Here is an 18,258-nt window from a genome sequence, read left to right as displayed (position 1 = left end):
ACTGATTCCCAAGAATATGTCATATTTATAATGAGTTACCCACAAAATTACACAATTATATCAAGGAACCAGTGAAATTTGCTTTACCACAAACATTGACCTGAACAAATTAGTTATAAAAAGACTCCACAGAAAATGAAAATTACAAATAAATGCAGATGGAATACAGAAATTACCCCGGTACATGACTGTATAAATATATACTAGTTACATCAGGTAGAATATAATTTCATGGAACAAGATGAACCTTATATCATCTTAAGATTTAAGAAAACACCTAAGACAACAAATTTGCTGATTTATTTTGAAACTAAAACAAAAGGTTAAAAATATTGCTTCTCTGTCAATGAAATTCAAGAATTAAATTTAAGGAAAAATGGCTCACTAGAAATATCAGTTATCTGAGTTGAACTTAGAAAGACAATCCTCTGACAAATTATATATCCATCTTTAAATAGGAATCCCTTACAATATGAATTATTCTATTACATGACTGAAATTGTCACAGAAAATTACATCTTTATGGCCAAGACTTTTCTGTAATTACGTAGCCGAACAGGAATCTTTTTTCTAAGACAAGTCAATTAAATTTGAAATAAGAGTGCAGATGTCCTCAGCCAAGACAGAGCCTGCAGTGTAGGTATGGTTATAATGACTGTGCCATTCCCATTGTCAGCACACCTTTAGAAATCAGGCTGCAGTGTATTCAGCTCTGCCCACGGTTTTCTGGAAAATCCTTAACCCTTCTTCCATGCACTGAAGAAAAATGCTCCGTTGTTATAGCGGTTGAAAATGCAGAGAGCAACAAGTGACCACGAAAAATGGCTGCAGAAGGTGGTGGGATAAACCACACAAGCATCAATCTAGTTGTGGGCTGCTAAGATTGCATCAATTGAAGACTTACAAGGTAAATATAACATATGGGTAAAAATCTCTTCTCTTTTATTGTGCCATGGGGGTTTTAATTGCAATGAACTGCAAAGAAATGGTAATGCAAAAAAATAGCAATAGTTCTCAGTGCTTCAATTAAATTAAAATATTTCTTTTGTGTAAGAAGGTTAAAAGTTACATTAAATGCAACTAAGAATTAAAGTAAAATTAAACTGTAAGTGGACATCAAGGAGACGAAACAATGTTACTATATACTCAATTTAGAAGTAATCATACTTTTGACTTTTTTTGCACTGTACATCTCATGCCCGCATTCATGCAAATGCTAATATATACATTTGTGGTATCTTTCCACTATATAAACATACAGAGAGAAAATATCTTCAATTCTGTATAAAGTTTGTCAGAGGTCAGAGGTCAATACATGGCCGAATCACACAGCGCAATAATATCTACCGTTAGTTATAAATATAAATGACTTGATTTTCAGGTATAAAAAATGAACAAAATAAGCAAGTGAAATAATTGTTTTATTTACAACGTGAACAAATACTTCATATATTTTTTGGCGATAGATTTAACCTTGTACATAGAGAATATACCGATAGAAACTAGCCTTTGTTCACAAGTTGTATGTCACTTTTGTCAGCTGCACAGTCTCTAACTTTTTAGTTTATCCTAATTTTTGTTAGACCTTAAGTTAAATCTTCATGATATAGGCTAAAACTATATTTTTCCATTAAATTTACTCACGATAAATGTGTAAATCTGTTGGGAAATATCAAAGCATTGAAATCACGCCACGAACAGCTGAGAAACATCTCCATTGGAACTGTCGTACTTCAGTGTAAACTGCCGCCAGTGTCTCCATGTTAACATCATAAATATGCCTTTAGTTACTGAAATCGTAGATTAAATGTTTTTGATGAAAATTAATACTTGATTGCAAATTAACTGCCGCGGACAAGTGTTTCAATCCATCGGATCCATCCATCCCTTTCTGGCGACTGAAATTCCTCCAACTTTTTATCGTCAAACTTCGGAGGTGTTTCTTGTGTCTTTTCAGCATTAAGCATCAATTTTCACAAATGAAAATATTCTCAGACAAGAACCTGTTCACTATTACTAATCACAAGTAGCCTTTAACAAAATATTCCCTTCAAAATAGAATTAAAAGAATTCCTAGCCTAACGAATTCGAAGCGTTACCGCCTTTCAAGCCAATTTACACCTTGCGTACTTTTGACGGAAATCTTGGCGACTGGTTAGTGCAATATTTATATCTGAATATATCTAATTTAATATTTAATTGTCCATCTGAAATGTTTATATAAGTAATTAATCACAAGTTTATAAACTTCAATGGAATTGAAGTGGGTTGGTACGTGATCAATTCTTCTGAGAAGGCTTTCGGCCTTTACAGGATTTGATCACGTGACCGACCCACTTCAATTCCCATTGAAGTTTATAAACTTGTTATTTATTTCTTAAATATATGTGACTTAAATTAAACTAAACGTAAATGGCATTTGCAAGACTCGAGTGTGCTAAATATGAATAATTTAATTTCAGTTGTAACGCGTCATTTGATTGGTTAAACGTTTTTTCCATTTCGTATAACATAACTTGCCTACGTCACAATGAGTTACGTCAAAAACGTATCACTCCGCTTGACGTAACTTTTAAAATAATGCTCACTTTGAAGCCTTTTTCTGGAGGAAATATTGTCTCATTGTCTACATTGAAATTAAATTATAAGAAATGAAGCTTATTTCAACTTATGTTATCCGATATAACAAAACTTGGGGCAGTTTACGCTTATTTATAAACCGCTTCGCGGTTTATAAAGCGTAAACTGCCCCAAGTTATGTTATATCGGATAACATAAGTTGAAATAAGCTTCATTCCTTAATTGTACTATTCAGCTGAAAAGGGAGATTGCACTAATTATAAATATCAAAAAAAACAAAACAAGTGACCTACATCTCTCCTGACTCCATATCAGTAAAAATATACTCCCCCATCCCCTGCGAGGTGAAATTCATGATTTCAGGAACTTTTATGAATCGTTCATGAACATTCATGATGTGTTCATGACTGGTTCATGACTGGTTCATAAAGATGGTTCATGAACTTTATTCATGAATATATTCATAAAATGTAGTTCATGAACAAATGATGAATATATATGAATATTGGTTATTTTCATTTTAAAGACAGAAAAAATGTAGAGTTTAAGGTATTATGAATGTTCATGAATTTTCATGAAGACTAAAATAATTGACAAAAATGATTGACAGAAAACACTCAATACTCTCATAATACAACTTTTGCATGCAGATGCAATTGTTGAACAAGCCCCTGGTATAATATATGTTTACTAATAATTCTTTCACCATCTGAAAAAATAAATCATGAAATCTCTAAACATTTAGTGTTTTTATTTGATTTTAATTACACAAACACTGCATCACAATTGACAGCATTTTTTTTTCAAATGCATTACTTGTGTTTCTTCATAATTTAAATTAAACAGTTATATTCATCATAATGTGCTTTAATTAATATCGTTTTTCATCACACAACTTTGTTCGACCGAATTTTCTCTAACATCAAACTTTAAACAAGTTGTTGGAAAATGAAACATTCTGGAAAATGAACTTTGTGAGCTTCGTAAACAAAAACGTTATATATATTTATTAACAACTTAAAAATTATATCACTTGTCTGTACTGTAACGTATTATTCCTGGATCGAAACGCTAAATACATTTCAATTTTGGTGCAGTTAAAATGTCAAAAGTTTCCCTTGCTTCGTGCGTAAATGATAGAGCACAGACTGCATGGTTGTAGAGTATCTATGATCCACATTCGTATTTTGTAGTTTTAATTCTCTTATGCGTCTTCACAGCTCAGAATATTCTGTCTGAGGGCGAAAGATTGTTATTATCATGTCATAGGGGGCTGCCATACTTGCTATGCGAAACTAAAAGTCAATACATGTATAATGTATGACGTAAAAAAATCGAATTCTTCATTGATAAAACTTATTTTGATATAAAATATTGTATTTTCAGTGAAAAGTTATTCAGATAGTGTTTATAATTTTTTTTAAACAGAAATCTTGGAAATTCGAAACTAAGGTATTTCTTAGCTCTACCTTACATTTTTGAATAGGCGCAAACTTGAAAACGCGCGAGACGTTGGAAGTGGGAATTTGTAGTATGGAAGAATCAGTATTTGTGATCTATTATTTGCATAGTTACTGTGCCGTTTTCGTATTGCATAATTTTATTTCGATCGGGTTCAATATTCTGTTTATACTAATTATGGTAGCCATGCGGTTTGTAGCCTTTCCAGATAACGCCATCTTTGCCAAGAACGATAACTCTAATCTATTGCAGAACTGTTCGGAGTCGGCCATGTTGACTTCATATGGCTCGGAGTAAGTAAGTATTTTTTGTTATAAATTATATAAAATAAGATAGGACTTTGACATAACAAAAATTGAGTAATGCTGGTAAGTTTTGAGTATATATCATCTTTTATACAGTGTTTTGTTCTTGGAAAATCGCGTAAAGCACGAATAATGGTATTTTATTATGTACACGGGCGTAATGAAAATATGAATAATTTTTTTTTTGGAGGATAATGATAGGGTACGCTCAAGTTTCACACATTTTCGTAAGCGGTAGACATACTGCTACAATATGTACGATTACTGAAATTTTGGAAGCTATGGCTTTCTCTTGCTGATTTTTTAAAGATTAATGCCTCAGTAATGTGACATGGAAAATTGATATTATAATGGCAACACGAGGGCACACTCATAGTTTCCTTCAATAATTAACTGATATATGTAAATTTAAGATATTAAAATACATATTTGCGAAAAATCAAGTTAGAGTTTAATTTATTCAATTACTTTTATGCCTCCCAATAGTTTCAACCATTCTAATAATTGAGTTACCTCCCTTTCATCATAGTCTTTTTCAATATATCATAAGAAAAAAGTGATTTATATATCTTTTTCAGACAAATTTCACCAGTTATATTGGGATGCTTTATGAAGTGTAAATAAACTTTCCTGGATAATCAAGGTAAATAGAATTTCATAAAATGTCAATGCTTCCATACAATTATTTGCAAGAATTACTAAAAAATTTTTTCTTCCAGATTTCAGTGATTACCTAGCCAGAGACTGTGTGTAAATATTCTTTCGCTTGTTTGTTTATTCCTGTACATACCCCTTGTTGGAAAACTCAAGGGTAATTTCTTTACAATATTTAGAAGAACAATTATAAAGTTTGCCACATATAAAATGTAAGAATTTATTACAATTCTTTGAAATTATTAATGACAATTTTTTTTTCAAATATGATAAATAATTAAATATATATTATGAATTTTATTTTCAGATTCATATTTGGTTTTTCTTCATTGAGGATTTTTCCTAAAGACATTGAAAAAAAAAAGAAAAGAAAAGAAAAAAAACAAAAAAAAAGATTTATTCAGTTGAGCTTTTAAGGTATGTATTTATTAAATAATACAGAGGGATCACTTATTATGGCACTTGTCCATCTGTCAGTCTGAAATAAAAATAATACCAATGCAGGCGACACTATCAGTATGAATTATATATGTGTGTGATGTGTGTCCATCGTCTAGTGTTTGTCTCGTTTTACTAACATGCAATATCATCATTTCTTTCAAAACAGCCAACATAGTATATGTGTATATAGGGTAAATATATTTGTTAAAACTAACTTATCATAACCAAAATGTCCCTAACCAACAAATTAGTGGTCGAAATATATGAAAGATGCAAAGGGAACATCAATTCAATTCACAGTGATATATGCAGAGTTCTGGGTAAAAGTCGAGAAGAAATTGACAAGAAATCACTTTATGTTAAAATCAAAAGAAATAAAGCAAAGATTCAACAGCTGAAAGGGAAAAAAAACTGTGAATGTGAACATTTTTTAAGAAGTACATTTAGTGTACCAGTGAAAGTGACATCTAGAGCTGAACCACCCTCACTGCCACCACCACAACCACCACCAGCACCAATAGACCATAGTATTCAAATTATTCAGTTACAAAAGAAAGTGTTACTATTGAAAGACCAGCTAAAGAAAATTAAAAGTAGGAGATATGAACAAGCCATACAAAGGAAAGACCGAATTATTAAAAATCTGCGATCAAAATTACATGTTTCAAGAAAAATGAAAAAAGAAGAGAAGATAGACCGAAAAAAAGACAAAGAAGTATGTGTACCGGTAGATAAAATACTGAGAGACAAAAGTGTTCAGTGTAACTCTTTAAATGTTATTTTAAATGATTTACAAAAAGAACTTGATATTTTACGTTGTGAAAAAGAGGAAGAACAGGAAGGGTGTGACACAGTTAAAGTTTTAGATTTTAGGGAAAATACCAGAGGTAGACCATTTGATCATAGGATTAGGGAACTTATATATTTTTTTAGAACTCATAACATTGGTATCGAACATGTCGAACCAGTAGTTAATGCTGTTTTATCTTTAGTGAATTTTAAAGTGAAAGAACTGCCATCTAAGAGTACTAATGCAATTTTTAGCAATGAAATGGGTATTTTATGTAAAAAACAGTTAAAAGAAAATTTTTTAAATACAGAAAATTTAACTATGCATAGAGATGCTACCACAAAAAAAGGAAGACATTTTTATGGTTTGAAAATAGCCACAAATAATAATATTTTTACTGCTGGTTTAAAAGAAGTAAGTGACGGCAAGGCTGACACTTACGTCCAAACTACTTTAAATATTTTAAATGAAATAACTGATGGTCAGTCTTGTGACATTTTAAATAAGATTTCCAGTTTTATGACAGACCGTAGTGTTACGGAAGAGAAAGTTAACAGTATTTTAATGAAAAAATGCAGGGATGATTTTAATTGTGACAAGGACTTTTATTCTTTTAAATGCTCTGTACATGCTCTTTTACAGTTTTCGGATCAGTGTTTGAAAGAAGTTTTAAATTTTGAAAAAGATGTAAATGTTTCTTTTAACAATGTATCTTGTAGAAGTAAGGAATCTTACACCTTTTATCTCATTTCATGTGTATCCAAACTTTTTTTTAAAGATGGAACAGGTGATCCCTTTTTAACAGCAACCTATGTAAAAGAACAAGGTTTTGACAAAGTACCTGTGGTGAAAGTCAAAGGGAATAGATTTAATGTTTTGTTTTATAATGCTGTAGGAATTTTTTGTATGAGAAAGCATATTTTACAGTATTTGTTATCCACAAAAAGTTCTTTGAATTCTTGTACTGATTTTATCGTGTGTGGCTTACAAAACAATCATATTTTATGTATTTTAAGAGCACTTGGTATTATATGTAATTCATTTTCTGAACCTTATTGGTCCAAGGCGGAAGAGCTACCCACTGCTTTGTCTATGGGTAGCGTGTACAGAAGAGTTGTTCAATTTTTAGATCTGTGTATACAAGAACCTTTTTTACTTTTATCAAGAAAAATTTCTCTGTTTTATGGTCCTTTTCTTCCAACTGATGAATTTGAGGAGGTTTTATATGATGATTTTTACAATGATGTAACATGTTCGATATTGAAAAAGTTTTGTATATCTTTAAAAACCAAGTCATTGTCACTGTTTAGTCCTTTTATTGAAGAAACTGGAAAATATTTTAATCCATCTGAAGATGTTGTAAATAAATGTAATAGTTGTGGCACAAATAATATTACTGTAGAAAGACTAATGGGCAGGTTGGACAAGAAAATGATGGATACGCCAACGTCTAGCGTTTTTAGTGTAGAAAACCTTATTTTATTTAGTGAAAATAAGACAAGTGAGTGGTTAAAAGAAAAGACAGTGTCAGAGAAGAAAGAGCTTTTAGGAAATATTAGGAAGGAAGGGAGGGAAGTTTTGTGTAAGAATAAGTTAGAAAAGAAATTGTTATTTCAAAATCATCTGAAAATTATCAGAGAAAGACAAGAAAATGTAAAAGCAATGAAAGAAAGAAAAGAGGAAAAATTGACAAAAGCAGTAGATTCGATATCAGACGATGGATTATGGGACACGGAAAGCAAGGTTGACAGCAGTTTACAACATATAAAGAAGAAAAACGATAAAATTACAGCGGTGAAGAAGCAGTTGAACTTATACAAAACAATATTTCCTCTAGAAAAACAACATAAAGGATTGACAAAATTTTCGGAAAAAGGAAAACTTTTTACGATTGAAAAATTAATTGAAAACTTGAAAACCATCATAAAGCTAAAAAGGGAAAGGACCCAACGGGAAGTGATTCCATCTACACTAGTTAGGAAAAAAATCATTCATACCTGGACAAACGATGAATATGAAAATGTAGAATGGAATGGTGAAATTGTTGGTTATGACAATGGAATATTCAAAGTAATTTATGATTACTTCAGTATTAAGCATTTTAATATGAAGTTCACACTAAACTCTTTTTAAAGTGGTATAGTGTGTTTGCATGTAAGTAAATCACACAATGAAAATTTTGTAAATCACTGACAGTGTTTTCCCTTTATTTTAAAGTAATGGGTTAAAGATGAGTTGTTACAGGCTAAGGCTATGTTAACCTTACAACAAAGTTTGATTTGCAGGCAGCATTTTTATCAGTCAAAGCGGTCAATTTGGCTGACTGCTGGTTCTTAGGGAAAACACTGCACTGTAACAATTTCACATCCCCAAACCTTTATAAGATATGTATTGAGTTCATAAATGATAGTTTTGTTTACTGTGTCAAGTTATTTAAGTTTTTCTTCATGAATTATTTATATTTCTAAGACAATATTCAATTTAATTCAATCAAAAAAGGAAAAAGAAGAATGCATATCTTATAATAAATATAATTTTTCATTTGACTTGACTTTGTAAACATTACAAGACCTTGAGTGAATGAATTTTAGTATACCTGATTTACTGATTACTAGGGCCATATTTTAAAAATATATATATATTTAATTGATGAGGGAAATACCAAAAAAAAAAAGTAAAGTTTTAAGTCAGTAAGCCTGTAGAGGGCAAATAGCAAATATATTTTTTTAATATATGGCATAGTATAAAATAATTTTCTTCCTATCACCTACATTATTTTCTCTAAAATACTTTTAACTTATTGAATGTGTTTTTAAAAAGGGGTATGGACTATGGAGTGATAAACAGTACTTAAACATTTGGTACACTTTATTTGAGAAGTAAATAAAGAAATCATTTTGTGTATAGAATTTTGAATAGAAAATAAGTAACATTTTTATTCTTGTATTGTTTCAAACTCCACATAGGTAAAATTTCTTCTTATTTCAAACTATTCCTTTCAAAACCCATCACAATTTGTTACAATGAAGTATAACATTCCAGTGGTGTGAGGTGGTTAAAATTTTAGCAATATAGTATACTTTAAATATTTAAGAAATTAAAGCATTTTATCTTAAAGTCAATTATATATGTATGTCTTGTATTTGTAATGTCTTACTTTGTGTTACATGTCTGTGTCTTTAAGTAAAGTAGATTTTAATATATTTTGCCTCATTATGAACATAACTGACTTATTCAAATATATTACAACAGGTGCAGTATTGGCTGGATGGTTGTGAGAAGGACGATGATGTTTATGAATTAACAGAACAGGAATTTTATACAGATTTGAAGGACGGAAATTTGTTTATCCTTAGTAAGTGCATTTTACATTTCCTATTTGAATACACTGCTTTTTGGGGGGATGTAATTAATTACTGGGATTAAAATTGTCCTAATATTTCATTATAACTATGTAACCTAAGAATATTTAGTCATTAAAATGAGTATTTATTTAATTTTCAGACAGTACACAGTTGGATCATTGCTACACAAATTCTTGAAAAAGACTATAAGGTTTATTGATTTTTTAGAGTTATCTTTCATAAAAATGAATTATCTTTCTTTGAAATTACAGTCTTATATTTGTAATTGGATTACCTCCCTCTTTGAACAACTGTTTCATTAAAAGAATAAAATGTAGTTTTCAATTATTTATAATTTCTTCTTTCTCACTCTGAATATATCAAAATTCAATGCAGTCTTAAGTTATATTAGCAGAAAGATATTTGAAAATGTTAAATATTGTTTTTTTTTTTCAGGTTTTACAATTTTATGTGGAAAGGCTACGGTTTGCCTGGCGTTTTGGCTGTGAAGTTTGGTGATGTTGGCCTCCCTAAGGAGTAAGTTTTATATTGTTTTACTTGAATTTATATCTAACTTGATCATCTGTATCTAACAGTATTATGCAATATATTTTATCATGTTTAAATTCTGCAACTACAATGTTTTGTAAAACCGCGCATTTCCAGCATGCGATAGGCATAGGCCTGTTCAGCTCACATGTTAAAGTTACGCATTTAATTTTGTATGATTGCTTATGATTTTGATATTTTGTCAAATTCTTATTATGCTTTTGTAATTTGTAGTTTTTCACCATCTCACAAGGCGTGTCCAATAAACAGTACAGTCACTGATCTTTGTCAACTTTTAAAGAAAATAAAAGAATATGAAGAAGGAAGACTAAATATAGGACCAATCTACTTCATAACTGGTGAGTGACAAAACATGGAAACAATCACTGAGTCAGAAATCTGTCTGTAAATGTTACTTTCTATTTGTAAAATAACAACTAATTAAAGCACATTATAATAAATTAATATGTCTCTTTTTTTTAATGCAATTTTTGTCTAACTTTGCTTTGAGTTGGGATCCAACCATATAACATACATTAATTATAGATTGATACTCAAAAGATTCATAGGCCTGATTGATCTACAAAATGGCAGTCCAAGAAAATAGGCTTAAATTCCACTCAGAATGTTTAAATTTGGAAGTGTCTCTGATGCAAAATTAAATGAATTAATCTAAAATGCAAGAAATTACAAAAAAGTCTTATGTTTTACAACCATGGGTACTTTCAGAAAATCTTTCTTTTTGAAGGAAAAAGAGAAGCAGTTCACAAATGTTGATGAACAGAAGACAAGAAACTATGGCTGCACAAAAATCTGAGCTCTTGAAAAAGAAAGAAAAAAAGAAATGAAAATATGAATGATATTCAATCAAAGGATCCAAATTATGAAATTCTGGAAATTCCACATGGAGAGACAATAAGGATTTTTGAATTCACCATCTCTGTTCGAACTGCTTGAAAGCACTGAAATTGTTTCACTGGTGCTGAACAAACTTTTCTCCTAGACTGGAATTAAAAACTGTTCAATTTCTGGCATTAAAACACAATTTGAAATATACTGAGGAAGGGTCCCCCTCTCCTTTTGACCAAGTAAGGTTAAGGACATTGGCAACGTTTCTGGTTTTCGTATAGGATTTTTCAAGATTTTTTGAACAGGTTTAATGGTACCAAACATATTCAATTCAGGTCGTTTTTACCCATCATGCCAGCCTTCCTTTATAGATTTTGTCAAATCAATGTTTTTACAATTTTCAATGCATTTCCTATGTAAAATGTTGATAAAATGGCCCTATATTATTTTCAACCATACGTTTTCTCCAAAACCCATTTATTTCATAAGGTTTATACATTAAATACATTGTTGAAACCTTATTTCCGATGACATGCATATACTTTGGCTGAAAATGAAAATATTGAAACAAAACACAGAAATACTAGCACTGTTTTTTAATTTTGAGTTACTTCCCTTCACTTCTAATCAACATTAATTATGATCAAGAGAATCGTTGTTTGTTTCTATTCTATGATTTACTTTATTGGAAGCAAACTGTCATAAAACATTTTAACAAGGATTTATAGGAACTTTTAATGGTGTCTCATTCACATAACCTATAGAATCGTTCTCATTCGGTCTACCTGGCTATCACCACTTTCAGCAAAATTAATTCACATCTTTGCACTTCCCAGCATTCATGTACCTATTCTAAATGACGGCCTGTTGACTGTCTGCCCCCTCAGCACAATGTAAACAAACCTATCGCTGCTTTTCTTTTATTACTGTAGAGTTGAATATATCCCATAAAAAACACACGTGCTTTTGTTTACTTCTCAGTCTGTAACCTATGCTTTATTGGTTTTCAGCGCCTAGAGAATTCCATACGGGAGATCACTCTCAATGACTTTTTTCATAAGTGAGAAAACCTATGTATAAACCTTTTTTCTCCGGAAACCCTGCGTTGCCAATGACCTTAAACATTCTGCAAAGAGTTGCATTTGAATTGAATTTTTTAGCTCTACTGGTCAGAGACCAGAAGAGCTTATGCGATAGTAATGCGTCCGGCGTCCGTCCGTCTGTCTGTCTGTCTGTCTGTCCGTCTGTCTGTCCGTCTGTCTGTAAACAATTTTTCAAAACACTACTCCTCCTACAATTTTAGTCTGATTTCAATATTACTTGGCACACAAGTAGACTACACTAAGATACATAGAATAGTGCATCGGTTTTTGATTTCGATGAACGGTGTTGCCATGGTTACTAAAAATAGAATTTTCTGTGAAATTCCTTAAAAACGCTACTCCTTCTACAGTTTTGGTCTGATTTCAGTATAACTTGGCACACAAGTAGACTACACTAAGATACATAGAATAGTGCATCGGTTTTTAATTTCGATGAACGGTGTTGCCATGGTTACTATAAATAGAATTTTCTGTGAAATTCCTTAAAAACGCTACTCCTTCTACAGTTTTGGTCTGATTTCAATATAACTTGGCACACAAGTAGACTACACTAAGATACATAGAATAGTGCATCGGTTTTTAATTTCGATGAACGGTGTTGCCGTGGTTACTAAAAATAGAATTTTCTGTGAAATTCTTAAAAATGCTACTCCTTCTACAGTTTTGGTCTGATTTCAATATAACTTGGCACACAAGTAGACTACACTAAGATACATAGAATAGTGCATCGGTTTCTGATTTCGATTAAAGGTATTACCATGGTTACTAAAAATAAAATTTTCTGTGAAATTCCTTAAAAACGCTACTCCTTCTACAGTTCTAGTTTGATTTCAAAATAAGTTGGCACACAAGTAGACTACACAAAGATACATAAAATAGTGCAATGGTTTTTGATAAGTACAAACTAGTAGAGCTACAGTCTCGACAGAGACTTCTGGTGATAAGTACAAACCAGTAGAGCTACAGTCTCGACAGAGACTTCTGGTTTTATACTTTTACCAGGAATGAACTACATTACTCATTTACTATGGTTTAATGTGTCAGATTGTCTATTTTGATTTTTTTAACAAAGATTTTGTTGCCATGGTTGGAAAACAAACAACATTTCAGTAAAATCTTTCAAGATGCTGTATTATAAATCATCTACTGTTACTTTTTTTAGCATGACTTCGTGCATTTTCATGAATAAACATGAATAATAATATTTCATTTTTTGTTTACGAATAAGCAAGAATATTCATGAATGCTAATGGTTCATGAATTTTATTCATTCATGAACATTCCTGAAAAATTCGTCAAATTATTCATGAATAGTTCATGAAGATCCTATGAACTTATTATTGGACATTCTTGAAATGATGAATCTTCATGAATTATTCATGAAAAAAAATATTCATGAATATTCATCAATTTTCTTTCATGAATAAAAATTCATGATTTGAAAATGTCCAATAATAAGTTCATAGGATCTTCATGAACATTTCATGAACATTTCATGAATTAAATTCATGAAAAATTCAAGGAAATTCATGAATTATTCATGATCGTCTCGCAGGGGATATGCCGAAAATGACTGCCCCATACTTTTTAGCAGCTCCCCTCCCCAAGGGACATAACTTTGTCAAAAATGACTCAGTTGTACCCAAAACAGAACTTGACCAAGATATTTTTATGATAAATCTGTAGACTGAATGCAATTTCAATATGTGCAATCTCTGTAAAGGAACAGAATGGAAACTGCAAATAATTGGAATTTTTGTAAGTCCAAGGGGCATAACTCTGTCGAAAATGGTTTGATCATATCCAAAACAGAACTTGACCTAGATATTCTTAGGACATTAATCTGTATACCAAATTTCATTTCAATATGTGCAAGTACCTCAGCATTTCTTGGTAAATGGCTTTAATATAATAGACACTATAATTGTAGCAACTAGTGTAGAACTATTTTGAGGAGTGTGAAGCAATTAATGTGGACAGCATTTTGTCAGTATCTGGTACACAGAGTACTAACCAGACACCACCTTACAAACCATACAGAGCAAACTCTGTACCAGAGCAAACCCTGAGTTCTCTTTGTGTTCACTCTGGGTCCACTGTTTAAAAGTCTGTGTGTGATTTGGGTGCATCAGGGATTCACAGAGTTTCGCTTGGGGTCAGCTGGCTTGGGTATGCCTACAAAGTGTTCAACTTTGCATTTGCTTTCACTGTAGCATGAAGTGAACCTCACTTTATCTTTAACTGTGTGTTGCCCCTTACATATTCCCAATATACGATATATTTGAAATGGTTCATTGTTCTTTCCTGTCTATTGAAAGCACATGATGCCCCTGTATGGCAGCTTATGGCAAAGATTGAAGCTTCTCAAATGCAGGTCAACCTCCAAGGTCAAGGTCAAAATTGTTGGCATATAAACTAAGGTCTTTTTACAAGGAATACACCTGTGAAATATGAAAGCCCTAGTACTATCTGTCAAAAAGTTACTGCCAAGCTTAAAAGTTTTTTACGAAGTGAGTCAAACTGTACGGTGAAGGTCAAAAATATTTATATCAACTGAAAGGTCTTGTCTCAATGAATACACATGTGAAGTATGAAAGCCCTGATACCAACTGTACAAAAGTAAGGTCAAGGTTAAAGTCTGGTATTTTTAGTAAAACTGGGTCACACTCCAAGGTCAAACTCAAGAGGACAAATTTGGTGATACCCAAAGAAAGGTCTAGTCAAAAGGAGTACACCTGTAAAATATCTATATTGGCTGGGGATATGGCTTTTATATTTCACAGGTGTATTCTTTGTTTGGAGACCTTTCTCCAAATTTTACATCTTGGCCTTGACCTTGGAGTTTGACCCAAATTTACCAAAAATTACCATACTTTAACCTTGACATAACTTTAGAACAGTTTGAGCTAGGCTTTCATACTTCACATGTGTATTAATTTTGACAAGACCTTTCAGATGGTATAAATACTTTTGACCTTAACCTTGGAGTTTGACCCACTTTGTAAACACTTTTAAACTGGGCCAGAATCTTTAATTATTGGGGCATGTTCAAAAGTTATGACCAAGGTTTAAGTATGGTATTAATTTGTAAAAGTGGTCGAAACTCCAAGGTCAAGAGGTCAAATTTGGTTGAATCCAAGGAAAGGTCTTGTCACAAAGGAATACACCTGTGAAATATGAAAGCCATGACCCCATCCATTCGAAGGTTTATATGGGCAAGGATAAAGTTTTTGCAGACAAACAGAGAGACAGATGGACAGACGGGGCAAAAACTATATACCACCAAGTCTTCAATAATGGGGTCAAAAAAACCATGGAATTATGGTTATTATCTCCTTGTGTCTGATGTAAATGCATACAATTATACATTGTAGGGGAAAAAAGAATAAACCACTGAAAAAGTATCCAGTGTATTTAAGATTTTTTTCCAAGCTATAGGAAACTTGTCACATCTATAGAATCTGAAATTGTTGTAAGCCAATAATCTTTAGCTTAGAAAAGTTAGTTTTACACACTGTGAACATACATGTACTATGCCACTGACGGGAGAATTCAGAATGAGGCATTGTTATAAGACAAGAGTTATCTCTCTTTTAGCACAACTGTGTCTTCCTGAGCAAACAATATGCTACAGTAAAAAAAAGCTGCTTTTTCTTCTCTTAAATCAAATAACAATGACATTTTCATTGCAAAAAATGCAACAAGCTGAAAAATTGATGTTCATATCAGTTTTTTCTCAATGAGTTGAAGAGTTACCACAGACAGCTATTTTTTCTATATGCATACATATTTTCCAAAGATTTTAAACAATACTGGGTACAAATAAAATTGAATCTGCAAATTAAAAAAACTACCATAGTTTAAATTTTTAATTCACATCGACTTGTTGGCAAAATCATATACATCAAGTTCATGCATGTACTTTCACAATAAAGGAAATGCACAACTCATTGACCTTGCACAAAATCGGACATAAAAATTACATCACATTCAATGTTTACATGAGTCTGAGTTTTTCCAATAATCCGGATCTAACAGAATACATCACACAGTTGACTGACACAAGTGAATGCTTCCTGGGGGATGGATTGTGGTCAGATGGCTGCGGTCAGCAACCACAGCTGTTCAGGAAATACTTGGAGATTTGACAGGCACTTGTATCGCTAGAAAGTGTTCACACAAATAGTGTCAAAAACCAGAAATACATGCAGCCAGAGATGCACGAAGAGTTCTGAATCAGTAAAATATGCTGGAAGAGATTTGAAGCAACAATATTGTTTTTACATACTTTTTTCAGGCCTTAAGGTTAGATGTGCATTGCCTCGAGATCAAGAAAGACTAAATACCTAGATTTTTTTGCACATTTTTCAAGACACTGACTGTGTTTCAAGGTGAAATTTGTTTTCTTACATGATATTTTGTTACCTGAATATTGATGTAAGAAATGTTTAAAAGCCCAAAACTTCAAATCTTTTAGAATATTGAAAAGTTATTCTCATGAATTAAAATTCCTGAAGAAAAAGTTAGTAATTGTCTATTAGAGATACGTTGACATTCTTGAGTGAAGTAAGGGTCAAGTAATGGGAGTTCGTGTCAAGCAGAATGGTCCATTTCCTGTCCATTTTAGTACGGGTCACAGCTTATGATCACTTTTCTTTATCAATTATTTGCAAAAAATCCAAAATCCTTTCTTCTCTCTAGCAAACAAATTTATTTTTTCCTTCAAGTTTAAGCATTAATTTAAAAGCACAATACTTCACCAAGAAAGATAACTCTTCTTGCCTTCAGTGCTAATGAGAGACAACTCTGTCCAGTTAAAGCAAGTGATTCATTACATGCCTACAGATGCTACTCCTTAATAAGAACAACAACAAAAAAAGGAAATAAAATGCTTAAACAGTTTATCAAGGACAGTATCAATACAATAAAACCTCTGAGTGATGGATGACTTCTTACAAAGAACTCCGAGGGGTCAACTTAGTGCAGGTTCTGAATGAAGTAAACTAGTACAAGATGAAACAAAGTTAAGAACCTGAGAACCACATAAAGAAACCTTTTTTCTGAAGGTATTTTAATCCCTATTTAACATAAAAATTATCATTAAATCACCTAAACATGCAATATCTAAATTGGCAATGTCAAAGTTCAACGTTCAAAAAAAATTCTGTTTATAAGAAATGGGGTGAATAAGATGTGATACATAGGACAAGTTATGAAATACAACATGTATATGAATAGGCCAACTAGCAGGCAATTAGCTGCATTTCCCTATCATTTTGTTGTCCTAAATGTATGACATAAATGTAAGACATTCGTCAATATAAAAACAATAGTATTTTATTGTGCGGTTAAATCTAAACTGTGACCGCTCTATTTCCCTATATCCGGATTCATCTTAAGAGCCATCAGGGACCACAAAACCGATAATCTTACTATATCATCTCTTGTCCAGACGAGAGATTTAATTATCAGCATAACACATTAACAAACAGGGTATGAATACAGTGGCGATGCTCGGTGTCACTTCGGAAAATCGAGGGCTTGATAAGGCACAATCGGATGCTCTATAATAGGAGACTTCCCCCTAGAACTTAACATGACAATGTAAGTGTTGTAGCCCCATAGACAAAATTCACAGTGACATGGCACACTTTCCACTTAACACTGAATTTTTTTTTTTAAGAATGTTTCATCTATTACACATTTTATTTTCTTCTGACTCCCCTATCCTTCAATGCATAAAACTTATTGTTCAAGCTTTTGTGACTTTTTAAATCCAATGAGCAATAATTCACTCATATGGAAATATGAGATGGTATAGTGGTATATTTGGTAAAAACACAAAAAATATTTTCTCCAAATTGATTCTGACCACAAATTACCGCCTCTTCTTACAAACAAATTCTTTGTACTTTATGCACATTTTCCACTAAGGCCGTACAAGTCGATAGTATTACCCATATGAAACCAAAGTAAACCAAGTTTTATACTTGTACCTCCCTAAATATCTATATCCGCATGCAACCCCAAGTGGTAAAGATCCTTAAGTTCAATATTTGATGTAATTTTAACCAATGAAAAATGCGAAAAGAATTTTCCTCTTCTTCTTAAAAGGGGCACTCCTTTGTGGTTAGGAATTCCTCCTAACCCAGTACATGTGCAATAAGTATGAAGTAAGTAAG

At 31.9% G+C, this 18,258-nt stretch overlaps 1 protein-coding gene across 1 annotated transcript in view; it reads right to left on the bottom strand.

Annotated features, from left to right (window-relative positions):
* LOC134280905 (transcription initiation protein SPT3 homolog) overlaps positions 1 to 18,258 on the bottom strand; it is a 61,443-nt gene that overhangs the window by 31,727 nt on the left and 11,458 nt on the right. The window lies entirely within an intron of this gene.

Source organism: Saccostrea cucullata, unplaced genomic scaffold, assembly GCF_032062105.1.
Source record: "Saccostrea cucullata isolate Sc308-1 unplaced genomic scaffold, CSIRO_AGI_Scuc_v1 ctg422, whole genome shotgun sequence".
NCBI lineage: Eukaryota > Metazoa > Mollusca > Bivalvia > Ostreida > Ostreidae > Saccostrea > Saccostrea cuccullata.
This window is presented reverse-complemented; position numbering and strand designations above follow the sequence as displayed.